The sequence below is a fragment of the Haemaphysalis longicornis genome, unplaced genomic scaffold (genome assembly GCF_048455015.1).
Source record: "Haemaphysalis longicornis isolate Haplotype H1 unplaced genomic scaffold, Haemaphysalis longicornis Haplotype H1 scaffold_2, whole genome shotgun sequence".
NCBI lineage: Eukaryota > Metazoa > Arthropoda > Arachnida > Ixodida > Ixodidae > Haemaphysalis > Haemaphysalis longicornis.
In genome coordinates, this window is record NW_027526295.1 from 230,882,182 (window position 1) to 230,897,581 (window position 15,400).

The window sequence follows — 15,400 nt, forward strand, 5'->3', positions numbered from 1 at the left end:
CACGGCTTTGGACGAAGTTGCTCGATGGATGTAATGGCACGTTCGATGTCATGTCACGCTGGATGTAATGACGCGTTGGATGTAAATGCACGTTCGATGCAGTGGCCAAAATTGGATGTATCAGCTCGTTGGATGTATTGGCACGGTGGATGTGTTGGCCCCAAGCGCGTTCGCCCTGGGGGTCAGCCACCTGTCTTCTCCGAATTCCTCTCCACGCACGGGAAGTACAGTAGGAGTGTGCATGGCGCCTGCTTTCGCGGAAGTTCGCCTGAAACGCTCGCCCTTGGATCGGGCCCCCACTGCCATTCGTGCCCCTAATTACGCGCTGCAGCTTCAGCTAGCCAAGGCAACCCATTAGGGGGCCCCAGGCACGTTTTTTTTTTTTTTTTCGCTGAATGCGCCGAAGCGAAAGCGATCTCGCTGGCGTCGATGACGTGGATGGGAAACGCGAGGGTGTAGATGAAAAATCCTTCCCCGCCAGAGGACGAATATTTGAGCATTTATGTATTTTCTGTAGTCAATCCCAATGCTTTCCCCCTTTTTTATTATTTTGTACAAATGTAAATAAGTGCACATAAACCTTTTGCTATGCCTCTAACTTCGGTCTTCGTGGCCCCAATTTTACATTGTCGACGGGAAGCCTCGTACCCGGACGAGCGCAAAGAAGTCAGGCGGAAAATCAACGAACAATCACTCTGTTCTTCAGCAACACTGATAATAAAAGATTGGGGCTGTTCATGTATTGAAATTTTAAAAAAGTTCAACGAAAGTACATATTGAAAATTCCACACACAAATTTCGACCGTTAAAGTCATAGGGGTGGTTATTTTAGGCGGACAGTCTTTTCTGTAGATAGGGGGGGGGGGGGGGGAGTGAAGGTTTAGAAAATACTAAAAAGAGAAGCTTCTTCTTGCCATGATTTGGGAAAATTTCGTGATCCGCGGCCTTTACGGGACCCGATAAATTTGAAGTACCCGCGAATGTACGATGCGAGCTAATCAACTCAGCCACAACACGTTACTCAGCAACACGCTTATAAAATGCTGCCTATAAACGTATAGTTCAACCTCTGCAATAACTTTGGCCGGGCGGCTGAATCGAGGGACAGGCAGACAAACTGATAAACAGAGAGGACAAATTTTCCGCGTTTAATGAGCCCAAGAAAGACTATCCTATTTAAAATACTAACGGTGGGGAGCTGCAGGTGCCATTTATCTCTAGTAGGAATAAAACCCGACTAAATTATGACAAGTATAATTTCCGGCAGAACTGTCTGAAAATCATAAGCGACCAGTCCTTGCAAAAAATATATCTCTGTAGGTTGCAGAAAACATTGTAGATAGCTTTAAATATTATACGAGAGCCTTTTCAACTTCCAATTCACAAAAAAAGCATTGTAACTGCTAACAAAAAAAACCCAGCATTGTAACTGCTAACGACGATAAGGCCGGGACGGAAGCTTGCGACAATGCATACAACAGGAGCCTTCGGTAATGAATTGATAATTAATTGGTATGTGCATTGCGTTATCAGGAGAAAGCAACGCCCACAAATAAGTAATGCCAAAATATTGCAAGATCTTCTTCGTCATTACGTTGGAAAGATACAGGCTCCATTGCCCCTGCGGTGGCGCTTAATTACGCAGCTGTTATTGCAGTTTCTGAAAAGTGCAAAAAATAGTTACTGTCACTGATTATTGACAAAATAAGCGAGAAAAAAATACATGATGATACTGTCGCTAAAGAGACGAAGTAATGAACGAGCTATACTTTTTCTGGCTGCTGTTACGCAAATAGATAGGCATTTTTTGGCAAGGCCACATAAATTTTTACTGGCCTAAAATAGCGCAGAAATACGAGCAACAACAGTTTTAATAAACAGGTTCGATTTGCGTGCTTGCAACTCCCATGTTTAACACGCACGCGAATTTTGCTCAAACGCTCGCTCGAATTCGTTTTCGTACCGAAACGCCCGTGTCTCAAAATGTCCGTGTAGCGAAAAGACCGTACCGAACCGCCCTGTAGCGAACCACTCTGTACCGAAAAGACCTACCCGGCGTTACTGAAAGGGGGAGGGGAGGAGTGGGGAGGGCTGCGCAGCCCCCTCTGTAGAGAGGAGGGTGTCACTTAATTGTGCTTCTTTGTGTAAACTGGACGCCGAATACTTGAAGATGACTCTCGCAGCTCTTGCCAAATCAACCTATTCAATATTTCCCTTCTTACAATGGAAGAAAGCGAGGAATGTCTGGGGTGTCCATGTCCATGATATGCGCGACTTGAAGAGTGAATTGCGGACGGGGCGACCGAAGGCAAAGTAAGAGTGATTCCGGGAGAGGTGGCGCCGTCGCTATGACCGCGACGTGCGGAAGGGTGTAGCTGCGCCACTGAACAAAGGCCCAGCAAGCTTGTTCCTCGATGGGGGCGACAGTTGCCAACGGCACTGGTCATTGTGTCCACTGGGGCTTTTAGGGTGGCCTTTTGTTGCGCATTAGAGAGGTTGTGCGTCATCAGTGCGGTGACGCTTTAGGGGCCTGTAACGTTTTCAGGGGAAACTGAAAATAATAATATGACTGAAAAAGGAATTTGGGGAAGATTGAAATCTAAAGACCGGGGCGGAGAGGTATTGGGTGGAGGCTGGCACAAAGAATTAAAATGAGATGAAAGTACGCGTGCAAACATAAAACGAAGGTCGGTTTGCCCGAATACCGGAATGAGTGGTATTTGTACGTACAACCCGTAAGAGCTTTCTCAGCATTGAGGAGATACATAAGCTGCAGCTGTTTTCAAAAAGGCCCGTTCTTCCTCCACAACAATATCCTATAGACTCCTCTGTAAAAAAGTTAGCGACAACAGTGTTTGCAAATTCATTTTAGCGTCACAGCGCACCCTACATAGAACTTAAACGATATTCTGCATTTTTGGGGCAATCAAATGTTTGTAAAGCTGCTTTCCTTGGATAGTGAGAGTGTGCCTTTCATTCAGACAAAACATCACAAAAATGCATTACATCATCGTAAACATCGGCAAATTGTTTTAGCTGATTTGCGTGCCGCAAACAAGAGCGTGTATAAATTAACGCCATGTCGTAAATTAAAAAAAAAAAACATTGGCAAAAAGATGCAATCACTTGGCTGCATGACAGATGTTCTCTGAACAAGGTAGTAAACAAAATTATACAAATCTTCAATTTCTAACAATGACTGGAGAGAGTCAAACAAGGCATCAATGTAAACATGCAATCACTGCGCTAGATTATGCTCCATCACTCACGTTATGCGAAAATAAAATATAACGGCTGTTTCAAACAAGCAAGCACCGATAATTCGGTCACCGAAATGTCCGTACACCGATGTGTCCGAGCACCGATGTGTCCGTGCAACCAATATGTTCGTGCATCGAAACGTCCCGCACCGAAATGTCCCAGGCGCCCCTCCCTCATACGGTCCCCCGCAAGTGCCCATATCCGTTTAATTAGCCTCGTTTGCCAGGCCCTCCAAATGGGCCACCTGATCCTGGCAGCCAACCTCTACCAGTGACCCAGAGAATGACCCCTCCCTTCCTCTCCACCCTCCTCCTTCCGGAGCCATCAGCGTCGTCAGCGCAGCAATCACTCCCGTGACCTTGACTGGGCCGCGGCCTTGTTGACCCTTTGCCATAAGCGTGCAAGGTCGTGCAAGAGCCTCCAAAGACGCTTCTAACCGGTCTCGCCTTTGCTCTTGCCGCGCCTAAGCGGCTAAACAACACGTCAGGCGGCCGCGGCAGCCCTTGGCGCCCGGGACAGAGCAGCCGCTGAAAGGGTTGGACAATGGCTCAGACGTGCGTCGCCCCCGCAGTGGCGCCACTCGCCCGAAAGCGCGCGAAAGAGACTCAGCCGGACGTTGACTTCGGGGCCGCACACGAAGAACGTGTGCCCAAGAGTACAGGGAGCAGGAATTCAGGCGACAACCACGCGGAAGCAAAAAATAAATAAATAAACAGAAACCTTTCTTACTTAAAATAAGCTTACAGTATATTGGGTTCGATCACAGATTAAAGCTTTTCATTGGCAATATGTTGGTCTCTGGTGCTCTTCAGACTATTTTAGTAGATAAAGGAAGCGTTTGAAAAAATTAATTTATTTAGCTACATAACATTATTCCAACTTATGGGGGGAGGCGCGGAGTAGTAGCCTTGTTAGTAGCACCTTGCTAAATTAGAAAAATAAATAATGCTAAATTTATTGCCAATTCTTGATTTTAAGTGACACTGAAAAGTGAATGTGGTGAAGTATTTTCTCGGGTTACATTATGTAGTTTAGCCAGAATATTTTTTTACTATTTACCGGAAGCCTAGAGCCTTAGTTTACCTGAAATGGGCGGCGGAAGGGAGCGCCGTTCACGGCCGCAGTTATGACGCCGTACTGGTTTCAAATGTTTTCTTCTTTTTTTTTCACAGTTTCTCAGCATCCAAATTTGTATTCCCAGCCATACTCTGAATTATATCGACTTTCTGTTTTCGTTTACGGAAGCTGTACACGATGGCCACGCTAGCAATGCCCTAAAGGAAGTATCGCCATAGCAGGCGTCATAAAATCGGCAGGGAGGATGCTGCGACGGAAGGGGAACATTCGAACCCACCTTTTTCTGGTTAAAAATGCACGTAAATCTGCCGAAATAAAACCACACAGCATGCATAGGAACGAAAAACCTGACGTTTTTGGTACTAGATCAGTTCCTTCTGCGGGGGGGGGGGTGTTGGGTCATGCTGCGGCAGCGCCTTATAGACTAGTGTCATGGGCAGTCATTGGCAGGAATTTCGCGTAAGGAAATTCAAAGAGCCAGAAGATCCAATAGCCATGCGACAGACGAGTCAGAAATCCAATGAGTCAAGTGGTCCAAAGGGTTGGGTCCTACGAATGCAGATGAAGACGTTGCATCGAACGCGGTTTTACAAAATAGCACTGAATTGGACGGTGCTTTGCACTAAATTCATCAGACGGAAAGGCTTGACTTAAATGTGCCACTCCCACTTTGTTTTTATCTTTCTGCTAGCACACTCAGTCACGTAACCATGGCCAGGTGTTGCAACACGGTCGTTAAACATTAACTAAGATAAACATTATGGGGCACTGTCACTAATCCCCACCCCTCGACACTGGTATTTCGGCACTTGTAATTTTTTTATACCATAATAGGGACCACCGTAGTGGGATCGGGCGAATCGCTTTTCCCCAAAGCAAATTTTTCTCCTTCAAGGAGTATCAGCGGGGCAGCGAGGGAGCCTTGTTTTAAACTAGTCGCATGGTTGCCTACAATATTCTAATATTTGCTAACTTAGATCAAGTCAAATTTGGAAATTTCAAATTATTCAGAAAAATTCAAGCAATTTCAATGAAGCGATAATGTAAACGATGTGAGCCAAATTTTTAACACGTGTAATTTATCCTTACATGGCAATTTGAGGAAACGGTGTTCGGTGAAACGGCTTCAATAAATCCAGCAGTTGGTTTTTAATAAAGCGGGTTTTGTGAAATGTGTCTGATTAAGTGTGCCAGAATCTTAAAAAGGTGAACACAGAGCATGTATCGAAAATTTGTGACTGTTTACTAAAGTCCTATATAGCGTAAAAAAATATCCCACAAAATTGAGCAAATTTCGAAACGGAGTTTGCCCACGGCGAGTAATTCCAATACATACTCCGTTCTTTGACCTGTTGAAAAGGAACTGCATACAGGCCTGCTATAGTGTAAGGACCCGCCACTAGGCAACAGGAAAAGAAAACCGATTCAACAGGTACCGGGAAAAAGCTACGTGGAATCAAGCCCATTATTGTACCTCCCTTTATAACCGAGTCATCAGTCAAGTGATCCAAGTCGACAGGTCCAAGATAGGACCTCCTGACTCGTTAGATCTGCTGAGTCACCCTAGCATCGTCATAAAATCCAACATGGGTAGAAATGTCCAACGAGTCAAGAGATTTCATTTTAAACATTTTGACTCGTTGGATCTCTTTATTCTTTGGATCTCTTGACTCGGAATTATTGACAGGACGGCTCGCAGCGGTGGACAGCCCGTGCGTGCAAGCAGAGCTTCGTGCTGTTCGATGAATGGGCTACAACTGGAGCAATATTTTTTTTTGCTCCCATTGTTTGCGGTTTGGAGGAGGGTCGTCGTGTTTGGTGAAGGCACTATGCTGATGTTCTTGTTTCTGGGCGTCACCATTGTGTTGCTTGAATCGTTCACATAATTTTTTTTTGTGAAATTAGTCGCACTGAATTACCTGAGGTGAAAAAGGTACAGCACGTGAAACCTCGAGCATAATTTGCGCCACTGTCTTTATATGCGAAGGAGATCTTGATGAACTCCAGCAGAAATTACTAGCACCCGTGAATGTTTCCTACATGTAAAAATGTTTTAACGCAAATAAAACCCTTGGCGCATTTGAGGCAACGCGTAAGAGCCTAACAGGAGTTAGTGATGTCTTGTTAACTCAATAAAGAATAATAATAATACCCGTTGCACCTGAAAGACATCTTATTCGCGAAAGCCGACTTCTTCAAGGTGCGTGTTCCAAACTACGCCCCGCGAAATGACAACCAGGCTGGTAACGCATCCATCCTGTGGTGATGTTCAGAGTCACTTGACACCTGTTTTAAGAATCAACTGCCCCACTGTCACAACGACAACGACGGTGGAACGCGAAGCTTTCCAAAATCAAGTCCAACACCAAACGAATCAATTCAGTAGCTATTTTCCGAGAGTGTGACATAAGGCGGTTCGCTCTTTACGCGAACACCTGGGGTTTACTGCATTGCGATTGTGCTCTTTAAAGCTTCATTGGAATTACATGGCTTTTTCTAGTGTTCAACCATCGTCGCCGTTAGACGGAGGGGTTAATTTTTTGTTTAATTTTTCACGTCCATGCACCCCTCTCCAAATCCAGATTCCTTCGATGACGGTATACAGTGCGAATGTATTTCATTGAAGGTGTTGCTTATGTAAGAGAAGTGTATAAAGTCATGCCCGAAGAACATGAGCGGTTTCCCATTTTGGATGTACTAGCGTTGTTTAAGAAGTCCTATTTTGGATGTACTAGCGCAGTTTAAGAAGTTTTAAGCCGCCCAATCGAGCCGACTGGAGGCTGGAGCTTTTTGTGCACTGTACAGAGTGTTTTGCGTTGATGCCAAGGAGGCAATAAAAAAGTGCCGGAATGGCTCAGTCGGGTAGACGTCGGCTTCATAACGCGGGGACCCAGGTTCGATTCCGATTACGGGAAGCATTTTACTTTTTCTTCACTTCACCCACGATTATCATCATAACAAGAGAAGGTTGTATTTCCGGAAGTGCGTTTTGGGTGAGCAGCAGACGACATCAGTCAGACGCTTTGAAAAAAGAAAAAGAAAAGTAGCGACGTCCGCGACAGGACTCGAACCTGCAATCTTCTGATCCGAAGTCAGACGCCTTATCCATTAGGCCACGCGGACGGGACGGGGGTGAATTGCTTTAAGCCGAACCCGCTTGGCAGAGAGGGGAGTGGGGTGTCAGTTGTGCTTCTCCATTGTGTAAACTACACATCGAGAACTTGAACACGACTGCCCCAGCTCTCACCAAACCAGCCTATTCAATTTTTTTCTCTTCTTTTCATGAAGAAAGGTAGAAATGTCTAGGGCGTGCATAATATGCCCAACTTGAAGAGTTCATTGCCGAGGGGGCGACAAACGGCGAAGAAGGAGCGATTCCTGGAGAAAAGGGCGCCGTCGGTATGACCGCGACGCGCGGAAGCTTGTTCCCCGAAGGGGGAGAGACAGGGGCCACCGATACCGGTCATTGTGTCCTCAGTGGCTTTTTGGGTGGCTTTTTGGTGCGCCTTGGAGAGGTTGCGTGAGCTCATGGTGAATGTATCGCTTTTTCTTGCATCAATGCGGTGGCGCTTCGGAGACCGCAAACTCCGCTAGGCAAACTCCACGGGAAACCAAAAATGATATGACTGAAAAAGAAATCCGGGGGGAAGAACTTGAAAACTGGAAGGGGAAGGGGGGGGGGGGGGGGGGCTGCTGGTACAAAGAAATAAAATAAAATTAAAGTAAGCGTGTATAAAATAAAATTAAAGTAAGCGCGTAAACACAAAACAAAGGTTGGTTTGCTCGAACACGGGAAAGAGTACTGTTTTTTGCATGTGCGTCGTCTTCATGCGAAATGAAAATTCGAATCTGCACATTTTTTTTGTTCCGATTGATTTGGACGTCGAAGGAAAAGAACCTCATCTCTGAAACATCGAGTTTGTCGTTTATATTTTTATTGAATAACCCTTTGCTCAAATTCTTTGTTCAAATCGTTTCGCTTGGTTAATACAAACAATTATTAAAATTAGCGTTTATGCAATACGTTGGTTGCTGAACTAGACAGGAAAACATTTACTCGTGTTGCTATGTCAAGGAACACGAGTAAACCGAACAGTCAAGAAACATTCCTACAACGCGAGACAACCTGAGTATTGGACTCTTCGTCTCACTAAAGCAAATTATAGTGACCACTTGATGCAAAACATTATCCTTAAACTTTTGATTGTATTGATGATCAACGGTATTGCTCCTGATCAACTTACATACAAAGATGTGCTTCATTTAAATGTATATCAAAGTGTTTGTGCGCCACCTCAATTGTCACTAATAATGGAATGTTTTTAAACCGTGCCGGCTTTTATATTTTTTTTGTTTCCACTGTTTGCGAGTTTGTACATTCCCCATGTAAGTGTTGTACAGGTGTTTATCGCATGCAACTTTTTGTTTTCTCTGATACGCGTAGCTTTGATTGAATCGTGTAATTTCACTTTTGTGTGCGTTTTTATTTTATTTTTATTTTTTGTACAGGCGTGAGAGCTTTAACCGTTTAGTTTGTCATGATAGCATTCCATGATTTCTTTTTTTTTTGCATTAGTTTCTTTATGTCGATTCTTCCTGAATACGTTTATTCATGTGCTATGGGAACTTTGTAGCTGCTGACCTTGTGACCGGAAGGTGGGACCATTGTCAAGCTACGAATGCAACATTTGCTCTCGCCTCCTCGTGTTTCTTTTTGCAGATATGAAACAAAGTGCCTATGTCGATGTCTATGTCGATGTCGATGTCTATTTTCTAACTTTTTGGTTAGTCCGACAACACTCTGTCAAATGTTCACCGTCATGTTATTTTGATAAACTGCAATAGACATCGCGAGGAAGCAGGTCGCTGTAGAGTAAACGCTCAATAACTTGTATCAAACAACGTGGCAGTGACGTTCGTTGCACCATAGTTAGTCGGCCGTCTCGCCGCCGTTGACCCACAGTACTCACTTTGACCAAAATAATTATGAACAAGAGTCGCGCTTCCGACGAACGCAGAGAAGGCAGTAGTCATAAGGGCGTTCTGCCACGTCTATTTCCTCAAACTCATCGTTGTAAACAGATGCCCTAGATATTGCATTGCCATTTGCAACGGAAGGCTGATGTTAGGAAAGAAAGTAGTGACGCGGGAATGACAACTACTACTACAAAAAAAAAAAAAAAAAAACTACTAGTGGTGCCATCGGCAGGAAACGAGGTGGACGTTAGTCCACGGCCGGAAATGTCACTGTCCTTTACCGACTCATTTTCTGTCTCCCTTCTTTTTCTTGTCCAGCTAAACGACCAGTGGTGATTACGGCGAGAACCCCGTCGTCGGGGTTCAGCAAAGGAAGGAAGCCTTGCGATGGTAGGCGGCAAGCGAGAAAGGGGCCCAGCCGTGCCGCTGACCTCCTGGCCGTGCGTCGCCGACCGGCCGGCTACTTTCATCCTCGGACGACCCGCTTTGAAGTGGAGCCGCTGCGCGCATGCGCTTCTGTCATGTTGTTGGTAGCCTGTCGTCAGTCTCCATGGGTGGCACACCAGGGTTAGGGTTGAACAACAAATGTGAATTTTTGTGCAGTTCCGTCGCAATGAGTCGGGGCTGCGGAAGCCGCGCGTGGCTTTGCTTAGATCGGCGCCAAGAGATTGTCCTTTGGTCATCCGCTGGGTGCTGCTGGACGTCGTTTTTACGTGCTTTGAACGCGAACGCTCGGCAATGCTTAATAACGACGTTTTGCTGCTGCATCATATTTGCGTCTCTTTCCTCGTTTTCTTCGCTTTCGTTTCTTTGTCTTTAGGAGCCAATTACTTCGACAGGTTTCTTTTCTTCTACACCATGTTTGTGTCTCTTTATTCACTTTCGTATTGATTTTTAACGGCGAGAATTACGTCAGTAAGCAGACTGGCACTCGCCACAGCCTCCATAGAATCGCAGTTCTGCGCGAATGGTGCGCCCCCGTTGTACTCACGTGCCACCACGTTCAGGTGTCCCGCGGCAACTTTTGTCTTTCAAATTTATAGTCCTGTGCATTTTGTTAATCGGGCACATTTGCCCCTCAACGCTCCCGGTTCCTGGCCAATAAAGCCCTCAAGTGGGCATGTGCCTTGGAGAGAGGAACAACAACGACAACAACTTTTGTTCTACCGCTCGCCGCGTAGCTGCAGATCAACCACTATGACAAATGTTGACTACGAAATATTCGGGAAGATATCATCTAATCGTCTGCAGTTTGCCACGACCATACTTATTAGCCAGCATCAAGCGTGGGGATTGCGTGACGGATTAATACAGACAAATTCACACAATGCACGAGCAGTCCTTCAGTTCTGTGAAGATTCCCATGAGCAGCTCGCCTTACAGCACATAGATCTTTCAAAAGTATTTGATCGTGTTTCCCGCTCATTTTCGTTTTCTTTATTTGAGCGGGAAAACATTGGTTCGATCGTTTGCGAGGGAGCAAGTCTCTTTTGCAGTAACTGCTCTACCCGCCTAACTGTTAATGATCAGCTTTCGAAGCCCGTGCCTATACATTCGTCAGTAAAGCAAGGTTGCCCGCTATCGCCTTTACTTTTTGCACTCTACATAGAGCCTTTATGTCGCACTGTGCACGAATGCAGTTGCATTTGGGATTTTAATATGCTCTGACCCGAACTCAAACTACTGGTGTAAGCTGACGACTTCGCCCTTGCCTGTAGTGATAAGCAGATTATTGATAATTATTTCTACGACAAATTGATTGATTGATTGTGGGGTTTAACGAGCCGACGCAACGCAGGCGATGAGGCGCGCCGTAGTGGAGGGCTCCGGATTAATTTTGACCACCTGGGGATCTTTAACGTGCGCCGAAATCTCGTACACACGGGCGTTTTTGCTTTTCGCCTCCATCAGAAAAGCTTCAACGACAAATGAATTCGGGTTAGTTTCTCGTGCTAAAGTCAACCTTTCGAAGAGCTCTGGACTTTTGTTTGCCTTATGGGCCCTAACACCAACCGGGTAAGCCGGGATCTAACGGTCTTGCGTACAACTTAAATATCTCGGTGTTCCGCTGCACTCCTACAAACACAGCACCCGCTATTGGCGGGGGCGCACTGAGGCCCTTCGTAGTATTTACTGATTTTTGTGCCGCATAATTTGTCGATTTTTGCAAGAGCCCAGGCATGTTACATGTTCTTGGCATCAAAATTGTAATGCAAATTCTTCATTGCGCTCGGAGTCACGTATACAGCGGCTCCATCGGGTTCTCGCATAATTGGCCGTTTACGATGAAGCCAATGAGGCGTGATAACCTTTAGGGCTGGGCTTAACCCATCTCTTTGTGCGGCAAATAGTTGCACGGTTACTCTTTTTTCGGGACTCAGCCCACCATATTATTTGAGCTTTTTTGCAAGTTAACCTTGTTTTGCCTAACCTTGTTGTGTCATCATCATTTTTGCTCAGACCTTGTTCGTGGGTGTTTTTGTATGAAGTTTACTCTTCAATGTGGTTTTTCCTGGTTCGTTTTTCACCGGGCTATGTGTTCACTGTGTCTTTTGTTAAACTCTACAAGGCCTAATTTCCATGCTTCTCCCACAATCACTGTAGAAAACTGTTTATTCTATCTGGTCTGGACAAGACGTGCTCTTATGGGTCCGTAAAGTGCCGCTTCGTCCCTCAAAAGAAAAAAAAAAGAAAAAAGAAAGCATCATTCTTAAAACTGCATACCGAAACTTTGCCTTTAAGACATGGCAGCACAACCGAAACATTTTTGTGTCTTCTGTAAACTCGCGTGTGCGATGTACAGGAAACAATTGACCACTGCTCCATAAATTGTAAGGATGCCATACTCTTTTGGGATGCCCTTCAACGAACTCTGAAGAGGGACTTTGAATTGACTCCACATATTGTAACGTATCTTGTACCACCCGCAGACAGTGATGTGCCATATGATTGCTTTTTTTCTCCGAATCGCTCTGCATAGTTTATGGAAAACGCGAGTGCTGGATAGACACGCTTATTCTATGGTTTCTTTATAGATCACACTTTTGGCAAATTATCATTAATAAATATTTCTACGGCCAAAATTATTCTCGCCCTGACTGGTATTCCCTGCTTATTAGTCGTGCATTGTTGCCCCGTTTTAAATTATATGCACATCGTTTTTATTATGTTTAAAAACGGAGATAGCGCAGTGGTAGAGCGATACAAGGGATTAAATTCCATCGAATCACACTTGTTTTTTTTTTTTTTTACTCTTATAGCGGCGGCCACTTTCTTGACTGAAAAAAAAAAAAAAAAACGACTACAACAACAGTGGTTTTACTCACAACGGGGCACTTAAGCCTTTCGTCTTATTGATATATATCAATAACGCGGGGCATTAGCGATAAATGTTGCAGTCTTACGTAAGTAATGAAGCTACATGAGTTACTACGATTAAGTCATCTGATCAGGCCCTCAGCATGTAAAGAACTGCGATTATTACACTACGGATACTGTTGTTTCGGTGTGCCCTGAGGGGTTGATTTCATGCAGTATCGCCAATCACATGAACAGCTTGCTGATGGCAGGCTTGTGCTTAAAATCTTAAAGTCACATTTTTTATACTTGTTTATTAACAGGTTATGATGCTCTGACATATGATGAATGGCAAATTTGATATAAATAGCCATTTGCTGCCCCTTTTGTTAATATAACCTTCGCCGCGCTCAACGCAGGTCCAATGGTTTTGTAGGCAACAATCGATATTGACAAAAAAGCCGGCTTAGCTGAAACGTTTTGCCTTCTTAGCCTACGCCGCCTCTTTGTACATGCACGCATGCACATGCTTCAGGGCAATATGGGGCATTATTTATTCAAGATGGGCATAGAGGGATGGTAAAAGAAGACACAGAAAATAAACCGACAACAAAGAATGAAGTGCCAGAATTCCAGAAAAAGGGGTCAAGGCAAAGCAACTGAACAATCCCGACGCAGCTCTTTCGCCATCGATGATACAGGAGAGACAGAGGGACTATATAGCTTTGACGAAATGGTTCATAGAACAACAAACTTCTGCATTGGGACGCCTCCAAGTACTACGCTTGATGTAATGAAGGCCGGAGAAGTTATAACTGTCGGTATACACCCGTCACACCACTTTTTGATCTTTATCAGGACAGTGGCGTCCTGAAATTTCTGCTTTAGCATTTGTGCATCCGACAATTAGTGTCAAGCTCATCAAGGGCTTTAAGAGCAGTGGCCCCAAGTTAGTGTGGAGTTCTGGACAATGTTGAAAGTCGGATGTTTTGAATCGTGTTCCATATTCCCGTAAATATGGTTCCACTCTCACTTTCGAGCTCATTAAAATGTTATCTATTCCTCTCCCCGATGCTTCTTCAAGTACACCTGCAAGCGCCGACGATAAAGATAGGATATGAATGAACACCACTACTTGACAGTAGAACCAGCTAGCGGCGCTGAAGCGAAGACAAATTAAATTACTGCATAAACGCCGTCCTCGAGTTAAAACAATTGCGGACGTCGGTAGATCGACGAGGTACAGTACTGAGCAAAAAAAAAAAAAAAATGCTGTTGAACTTTCCCGCAGTAAACCTCCTAGTGCACGAAAGGGGAAATGAAGCGGCTGACTAAGCAAGCCAGCAACTGGGGAGCAGGTTTTCCTCTGCATATCTCGGCCCATACCCCGAATGGATATGGGGCATACGGGGACATGAGCCTGCGGATTTTTTTTTTTTTTTTAAGTGCAGAGCAGTTTAGGGGCTCGCCTTGTCGTCGTAGCTCGCTGTAACGGTCGATGTCAAACGACTGCCGGAATCAAGCGGTGCCGCGAGTTAACGGACCAAAGAAGAGCCCGGCATTCCGTCGTAGGGCGTCCCGAAGATGTTTGAGAAAACCAAGCGGTTTAAATAATCATAACCGTTCGAAACTCGTGAAACGCTGGCGCTTGTCATACATCTCCCCGTTGTTTAACGAAAAAAAAAAAAAACTGCAGGTACATTTGACGCAAAATATATGTAATTAACCGGCAGTACCCGCGTTCATTTAGTTCGGAAGGCTCGTTGGGTTGGTTTCTGCGATAGTAATCGAAAAAAGTGGCAGCGCAACGCCGACACGTGCGGGAGGAAAAGCAAGCACAAAAAGAACAAAACTCCCGCTGGCGCTGCTTCAGGCAGGGAACACGCCAGCACTACGGGGGCGGGAAATTTGAATTGACCGACCGACCGACCGAATTGAATTGACCGACCGACCGACCACCTAAATTTATAAGTTGTCACTAACTATCCCCAATATACTTGAATCACGAATTCCCAGGAGCGCGACCAATTCCCCCTCCCCTCCCCCCTCCTTGAAGGTTCTTCACGAAAGTCGCGTAGCCACGACAAGCGACACTAGCCCCGTATTTGCTTAGGACTTCCTAGGAAACATTTAGTTCTGTTTTCGTGAGCCCAGGGAACGAACAGTTCCTCACTCGATTGCTCTCAGCAAATTCTTGTAGGATACAAGCCTTGATCGTTTGTGTTTGAGACAGACGCTAGCCAGAGACTGGAAGAGATTTTGAAAGTTACCTCATGAATTGTAGCTATGTTTAGGAGGATCGGCCCTGCAGTTGCCAACTCCTCTGCAATCCCCTGCAGCAGAAATTTTGGACAGCCGTTTCCACTTGGTGGCCTTATGTATGCTTAACGCGATTACAGAAGCCCCACTAATGCCATCAAAACAAGACTTAGCATAAATAAATTCTAAAACAAATTAGTCCAAGCTAATTTTTAAAATAAAAACCGGCTTCTATCAAACGTGCACTCAGTACTTTGTTTTTATTAAGCTGAACCGGTAACAAGGCGCAAATTCATCGATTGCAATAAAGCAGGAAATTTCCAAAAATAATCTTGTAGAAAAACGTTTTGAATTAAGGGTAAGAAACACAAAAATATAACAACAAAAAGAAGCCAATTCTTCTGCGTTAGAAACTGTATATAATACTGCCACACAATTTCGTTTCCACGAGATACTGCTTTCCAGGCGTCGCTTGAAATCCATTAGCACGCAACTGCCGTGATAAATTGCAAGAGCCGGATTCCGTGAG

General features: G+C 44.9%; 1 protein-coding gene and 1 non-coding gene across 2 annotated transcripts in view; both read right to left on the reverse strand.

Annotated features, from left to right (window-relative positions):
• Window positions 1–15,400, reverse strand: part of LOC144170085 (uncharacterized) — a 60,798-nt gene that overhangs the window by 44,197 nt on the left and 1,201 nt on the right. The window lies entirely within an intron of this gene.
• Trnar-ucg (transfer RNA arginine (anticodon UCG)) lies at window positions 7,389–7,461 on the reverse strand. Its single transcript has one exon. It is a non-coding gene; the product is annotated as a tRNA-Arg (tRNA).